Source organism: Lepisosteus platostomus, chromosome 2, assembly GCF_059453375.1.
Source record: "Lepisosteus platostomus isolate fLepPlt1 chromosome 2, fLepPlt1.hap1, whole genome shotgun sequence".
Taxonomy (NCBI): Eukaryota; Metazoa; Chordata; class Actinopteri; order Semionotiformes; family Lepisosteidae; genus Lepisosteus; species Lepisosteus platostomus.
This window is the reverse complement of record NC_142612.1, coordinates 26505014-26513130: the sequence shown is the minus strand read 5'-3', so window position 1 is coordinate 26513130 and position 8117 is coordinate 26505014. Positions and strand designations below refer to the sequence as shown.

At 45.8% G+C, this 8117-nt stretch overlaps 1 pseudogene; it reads right to left on the bottom strand.

The window, feature by feature from the left end:
- Positions 1–892: 892 nt before the first annotated feature.
- LOC148676148 (uncharacterized) lies at positions 893–1704 on the bottom strand (annotated as a pseudogene).
- Positions 1705–8117: the final 6413 nt, after the last annotated feature.

Sequence of the window (8117 nt, the reverse complement as noted above, 5' to 3'; positions counted from 1 at the left end):
ACCCGCACTGCCCTGGAACAACACGAAATCAACACCGCCGACGCTCGGCCCATCCGCATCCCACCGGGACGCATGGTTCACTCCAAGCGGACCGTCGCCGAGGAAAAGATCCGGGAGATGGCCGCAGCGGGGGTGATTGAGCCCTCCGCGAGCCCGTGGTCGGAGCCAGCTGTACTGGTAAAAAAAAGAGATGGCTCGTGGAGGTTCTGCGTCAACTACCGCAAGCTGAACGAGGTCACCCGGAAAGATTCCTACCCCCTGCCGAGGATAGATGACGCCCTGGACTACATCACCGGGTCGACCTGGTTCAGCTCCCTGGACCTCCACTGCGGCTACTGGCAGGTATCGCTTGCTCCCGATGCTCGCCCGAAGACGGCCTTTTCCATCGGCCAGGGCTTCTGGCAGTTTACTGTCATGCCTTTTGGCCTGTGCAATGCCCCGGCAACGTTCGAGAGGCCGATGGAGAGGGTGCTGGCATCGGTCCCGCGGAACCAGTGTGTGCTCATGCCCGGGGTTTCGACCAGGCCTTGATGAACCTCCTGACGGTGCTGGCCTGCATCCGCCGTGCTGGCCTGAGGCTCAGCCCCCGCAAGTGCGAGATCCTGCGGCGGGAGGTGACCTTCCTGGGACATGTTGTTGGACCGCGAGGGGTGGCTACGGACCCAGGTAAGGTCGCCGCAGTGAGGGGCTGGCCGACTCCATGCACCGTCGCAGAGCTGCGCAGCTTTCTGGGGTTGGTCTCGTACTACCAGAGGTTTGTCCGGGACTTTGCCAGCATCGCTGCCCCGTTGCACCACCTCACCGACAAGGGCCGCTGTTTCGACTGGGACTCAGGCTGTGAGACGGCCTTTGACCGGTTGCGTGAAGCTCTTGTGGGGGCCCCCGTGCTGGCCTACCCCGACCCGCGGTTACGTATCTTCTCGATACCGACGCGAGTAACTCGGGGGTGGGTGCGGTGTTGGCGCAGGAGGGGCCAGATGGGGAGTGCGTAGTGGCCTACTATAGTCGGGCTTTGACTAGGGCTGAACGGAACTACTGCGTGACCCGTCGCGAGCTGCTCGCGGTGATGGCGGCGGTCCACCACTTCAGGCCGTACCTGTTCGGGACCCGGTTCCGGCTGAGGACCGACCATGCGTCCCTCACCTGGCTGCTCCACTTTAAGGAGCCGGAGGGGCAGATGGCGCGATGGATAGAGATCCTGCAGGAGTACGACTTCACCGTGCGGGGTCTAGCTATCTCAATGCCGACGCTCTCTCACGGCGCCCCTGCGAAGCCACGGACTGCCACCACTGCGCCCGGCGGGAGCAGCGTGAGGAGGCTGTCCGCACCGTGGCGGAGGCGAGCACCGCGGCCACGGCCCGGGAGGGGCCGCTGGGGTTGGGCCTGTCAGACCTGGCGCAGCGTCAGGCAGCTGATTCTGACGTGGGGCCATTGCTCTGCTGGAGGGCAGCAGGAGTACGGCCTACGCGAGAGGAGCTCGCCCCGCACCCAAAGTCCGTCAAGGCCCTCTGCGCCCTGTGGGAGGCCTTGGAGGTAAAGGACGGGGTGCTGTGCCGGGGGTGGCGGGTACCCTCCAGTGGCGAGGTACGGTGGCAGCTGGTGGTGCCACAGTCACTCCGCAGGGCGGTGCTCCAAGCAGTACACGGCCAGCCAGGTGTGGGGCACATCGGTGGTAAAAAAAACGTGCAGCATCTCCGAGGCCATTTTTATTGGGGTCTTTGCCACCGGGACGTGGAGCGGTATTGCCGAATGTGTGTGGTGTGTGTGGCGCAGAAGGGCCCCCCCGAGCGCTCTCGGGCCCCCCTCCAACAACACCAGGTGGGGGCTCCTGTGGAGCGGGTGGGGGTGGACGTTTTAGGCCCGTTTCCGCGCACCGAGGCAGCGTACCGGCAACCGCTACGTCTTGGAGGCCATGGACTATTTTACGAAGTGGCCAGAGGCCTACGCTTTTCCGGACCAGAGTGCCCCTACGGTGGCTGATGCACTGCTGGAGGGGATGTTTGCCAGGCTGGGGGTGCCGGAGGAGTTACACAGTGACCAGGGGCGTAACTTCGAGTCCCAGGTCTTCGCCAGAGTGTGCCAGCGGCTGGGGATCACTAAGACGCGGACCACACCACTGCATCCCCAGAGCGACAGGTTGGTGGAGCGGTTTAATCGGACACTCGCCACCCAGCTGGCCACCCTGGTGTCCCAGCACCAATGGGACTGGGACCGCCACCTCCCCCTTGCACTCTGGCCGTATAGGACCGCGGTCCAGGAATCCACCGGGTGCACCCCGGCCTCGCTCATGCTGGGCCAGGAAATGCAAACCCGGTGGACCTGGTCTTCGGCCCGCTGCCCGGAGATGGGTCGGCACCGCCGGCTGGACCGGACTACGAGTGGGACCTGCGGCAGCGGATGCGGCGGGTGCACAGCTTTGCACTGACCAACCTGACTCAGGGGGGGGTCCAGCAGAAGCGGCACTACGACCTGCGCTGCAGGGGGCCTGCCTTCCAGCCCGGGGACTCGGTTTGGGTGTACAGCCCGCGCCGCCGCAAAGGCCTCAGCCCTAAGCTGGCGCCGTCGTAGGAGGGGCCCGCTGTGGTACTCGGGGTGTTGAGCGAGGTCTGCTACCGTGTCCGGTTGCCAACACGGGGGAGAGTGGTTGTCCTGCACCGAGACCGCCTGGTCTCCTACCGGGCCCGGGAGGAGGAGCCGTGTGGGGAGGCTCTAGAGGAGCAGCCGGGGCTGGAGATGGCCGATAGTGGGGCGTCCGTGGGTCGCCAGCCGTCACCGCGGCGCACCGGCCGCTCACGCAGGGTTCGACAGCAGTTAGCCGAGTACGAGTACAGCCTGAGGGGGGTGTTCGACGTCGGCGAGCATCAGATGCTTCAGGCGGGGGCAGTGTAACGCCCTCGCCTGGTGGTGAGGAGGAAGCGCCCCTAGGCGCTCGTAGTACCGCTGGGCATGCTGGGAGTGGTAGCTGGGGAGAGTCTGAGGCTCAGCACGATGACCAGCGGCTGACCCTACCTGTGTAAATAATGTCCTAGTAGTTCTAGTGCCCTGTGTAGTCTTATAAGAGTATAGCATGTTGTTAAGTAATTACCACCCTAAAGATGTGTACATGTTCCGTCAGTCTCCTCATGTGCGTGTATATCCTGTGTTTGGTTTTGTGTGGTTGTTAATGAATAAAGCTAGCGCTTAGTTTGTTAATCGCGTCTCCACTGGTCCTTTGTTCTGAAAAGAACCTGTAAACGCTACATTGGTGTCAGAGTGGGATGGGATAGCCCTTCGCCGGGGATGGCGATTTAAGCGGGGGAGAGTGTAACACATACGGCCTTCAGGGTGTATAAGAGCCGGCTTACCAGAGCGGTGACGTCGCCGCCCTTCCCTGTGATAGCAGGACTTCAGCTACTGGGCTGTAGAGAGATCTCTCTTTGGCTCACCTGGCTGGGTCCCTGCTGAGTGACGCGAGAGTCCCGGGTTCGAGCCCCTGACGGTGTGGGGCCGACCTAATGCGGCAAGGGCACCCGCCTGAGCCCCTGTTGCGTTACATTGTATAAAGTGATAAAGAAGAAAAAAAAGAATACAATCAAAAGTAAAAAAAATGAAACAAGGAAATACAAATTAAACTGTAAGGTACTAGTAAAACTTAAAGTTTAAAGTTTAGACTTTAAACAAAGACATTTGGCTCTTAAAGAGTAACATTAAGGGCTATCTTAATATCACAGACCGAATTAAGAGTTCAGAGAGATCAGTAATATTCTTTCTTTTTTTTAAATTGGAAATAAGGAACTGTTCAACTTTGAGTCAGCTTCGTGAGTCAGGGACCTGGATAAACAGGATGTGCTTTAATTATAAATTTTGTCCATCCAGTGACAAAGTATTCATATTGATTTATCTCAGTCTACAGTTTTAAGAGTGAAGCACATCTGCACTCAGACCCCAGTTGTAGGTCATAAGTCAGACGTCTATGGACTGGGCTAGAGTGATACACCAATGAGGAGCATGCTACAAGGGAATTACCTCTGCACCACATGATATCATGTTCTATCGCCACCCGTGATGATGGGACTTAAAGTTCTCTGAACAGCAGTTTGCAACACTCTCTAAAAACCTGGCAGCTCGACAGCTAACTAACCATATGACTGTGACCACTGCTCTCTGAACTGCAGCTGTAACCAGAATTCTTCCCAGGGCTTCCTTTGCAACAAGATACATATTGTGATGAATTCCCAGTTCTAGTTTTATTTTTAATGAAATTATACAGATGGACATGTGTTGATAGCACTAAATACTAAAGTTTATTCAGTGATACAAAAAATAGGTAAGCTGATATTTTAAGTTTGAGACAGGTTCAATTAGAGAAGCCACCTTCAGCTCAAGACTAAACAGGGAACTTCTCTCTCTTTTCCTGTGCCAACTGGACCAGAGACCAGATCCAGAATTCCTCTCTTGAAGGACAATACATTTTATTTACTTAACAATTAAGCTATTTTTCCAAACAAGCATGATTGACAAAGATTAATTCAGAAACATAATTGGATACTTAACTGTCTTTGGAGTGTAGAACCATGTTGAATTGTTTGTATGGCACTTTTTTCAACACTGCATTTTCCTGTCTAGAAATAACATTTCCATTGAAAACACAACAGGAGATGCCATGGCACTATGCCCTGTGAAAGATCTAAAGATTGTATAATAGAAATGATGCAGTTCATTGGATCATGCCATTATAAATAAAGATATAAAATGTTAATACATTTCACAAAAACAATTCTAAGTTACACAGTATGTTCAGTGAAAACTTCATGGAATTCCAGTAGTATGTGATTTAGGAACTTTTATCTGTACTTTGACTGTGATCAGAAATGGCAACACATTACAGTAAAGCTACACCACAAGAAGAATTCTATGGTACAGCAGTCTTTCATAAATTATTGTATGTGTTACAGGTAGATGTACTTGAGAATTTAATGAATTTTTGAGAGTTTAAAATTGGTTTAATTATACTTGTATGTATTATTTTGTAAATTAAGGGAGTCCTAAAAAGTGAGAGAAAATGAAAGCAGGAGAATACAGTATATTGTAATCATGGAAACATTTTTGATCCACAATTTGAATGGGTTCCAAATAAAAACATTCCCTATATTTTAATATACTAAATATATTTTATGTTTCTGGCATAAGAGGCATTAGTCCCATTTTTTTCAGTGATTATTTTCCATTTTCATTTCTTGAAAAAAAACATAATCTAGGAAGCAAAAGAATGAAAAAAAGGGATTTATCAGTTAGTTTTTATTTTAACATCTTAATGATATCAGAGTACTAAATCACAGATGGTATCCCTGAGTGCACTCCAGTATTAAAATGAGCTTTCATCCAAGATCAAGGAGGCTTTGTTATTGTCACAAACCTTTACATAAAGTAAAATCTCTCCACAATGGGTTATATTTTTGTTTTAAATGATGGATATAATTATTCAAATGTTGAGATTTCAATGCATTACTTTACACAGTGCTATGCGTTCTACTGTATTTATAACACCCAAATGCTAATGCAATTATTTTTCTCAGAAATGGTAGAAAAGCTTTTTTGCTTGTCATTTTAATTTTAATCATTCATTTTACTAATCTTATTTTATGCATATGTTAGTGTAAACTATGTTTGAGGTCAGGCAATAACTTCCTGTTCTTGAGCTTTCAAAACAGAAAAATAAACAAGCTCATCAAGAAGGCTCCACAGCCAAAAAAATATTTTTTTCCTCTTTTTTTTCATTTCAACATGTAACCTTCTTTGCAGCTTACACGTTTTAGCAGCACCCTATCCTAAAAAGAACAATGATTCATATTGAATCAATAATTTCAGCAATAAATAAATTGTCTGAGCTGGGGATTAGGGAATCTCTGTGATTCATATTGAATGTTACTGTCAAAATACTTTTTTTAATTTGAGACTTGTCCCATTTCTTCCATCACAAGAAAAAGTACAATTTTTATTCCTTCTATCATTCCTTTCTCTGTTAATTTTTAGACTTGTTTTCCTTTGTTACATTTGCTTGATTTTGTACTTTAGGATAATTTCTAGGTTTCTGGGTCACATTTGCCTAAAATAATCAGAAAAAATGCATGTCTTAAATGTGGCAGCACAAAAATATTTATCAGTGTAGACCATATAAATAAAACTATTATTAAAGTATAATGATTAGTAACTATCACACTACATGCAGGCAGCAATTAATAAATCCTGATAGCTGCATTATCTGATATAATCAGTTGCCTCTTTTTACATAGCGGCCACCAAATGAAAGAAATAATCAGGTATCCATATACTGAAATTTATGATGGAAAATAATTTATCAGGTTGAGCCTTTATTACTTATTTTATTTATAATGCCAGCACGTATAACTACTAAGATACTTGTTCTCATTTTGAACCATAGATTACAAGGAATTAATTTGTCAAATGTCTTAGGTTGCACACAAACTGCATACTCAGAATGCAAACATGCCTACCATATTGCTCCTTTGAGGAAATATACAGCAGCTGGATATTCAATGGAAAAAATCTATGGCCTATATCTATCTAACTTATTGCATAAATGGACTGCCCATCCCGTGAGTGATAAATGCATTATGCAGATGTAATCATTTCATCCTTTGTACTACAGAGAGAGAGAGGTTAGGTATTTTCATATCATGTCAGTTTTGTCATGGCAAGCAAGACAGCAGACTTGACAGATATCTGATAGTATGCTCTGAGCTGATGTGTGCTGGTGTATCTTTCAAGGCTACACAAAATAATCATATTCACCAAAAAACAGATTCAAGAGGCAAGAGTGAGAGGCACACAAATGTACACCACCCTCTACCTTCTAGCATTAGAAAGTTCACTAAATGCACCTAAATTAAATTAATTTAATTTTAATATTTTAAACGAAATGTTTATATGAATAAACTGCAGTTCTAACACAGACTTCTTAATTATTTCTTTAAAGGTTTATTATTAAGTGTACCTTTTACATCCTTTGTACAGAATGAGTTACAAATGCTTTAAAGGATATCAAGCCTTGGCAATTCTGACAATTCCATTTTCTGATTTATAAGACATGCAGAACAAAAATGATTGATTCTAAAATATATAATTACCAATATATCTCAGAATATATGTAGAATACCTAATGGGAAATAGTGTGTTTTTTAATGTCTGCATTTATTATTATTATTGAGTGATTACTATAGAAAATAAGTTGTTCAAGTTTTGTTACATCATGAAGAAGTTCATGAATACTATGACTGAGGATTTTCTTTCAACAATACCATATGCAGTACATAAGATATACAAAGTTATACAAAGTGAAAGATGAAAGGCTGTACTAATCCAAACCATCAAAGCAATAGGACTGCGAAATTCACTCCAAGTGGCAGGCATAACCTGAAGCCAATTATCAAACAGAGCTGTTGCTGTAATCTAGAAGGATTCACAGCAACATTTAATGTTGTCATATTTGTACCAGTACTAGCAGAGGGAAACTGACAGTACATTCCAAAGGAAAGCATCTACTCACATGCTGCTGATCTTGGTACAGCAAAAAAAAAAATCTAATAAAAAATGGAACCTTGTGGTAACATATAATAAAGCAGTAACTCACATTTCCAGCAATGTACACTATAAAGGAACAAAGACAACCAAAAAAGGGTATCAAAATTTAATTCATTGCAGCTTTTAACAATTTAGGTCCCTTTTTTGCAAATGAAACCTATGACTGTTGCCTCTTATGCAAATGTATCAATATATTTCCGTATTATAAGGAATTGTTTCAATGCACAATTTTTACTGCCATGCAACACAAATAACACACTATTCCCATTGTTACAGGTTTGAAAAAAACATAAGTTGTGTCCATTTGATTAAAATAGTTACACAACAGTAATGTACCAGCGCTATACAGTATATTGCAAAACTTAAACAGGACCTGAAAAACCACAGTGGTTTCGTATAGTTGAGAGCATTGTAAGCATACAATGGAAGGGCTCTTCTATTTACCTTAGTAATTGTCTTTGAATTAAGTTACTGATTTCACAATTACTTTTATTATATTAATGCCACAATGGAAAAAGGAGAGATGTACTTCAATT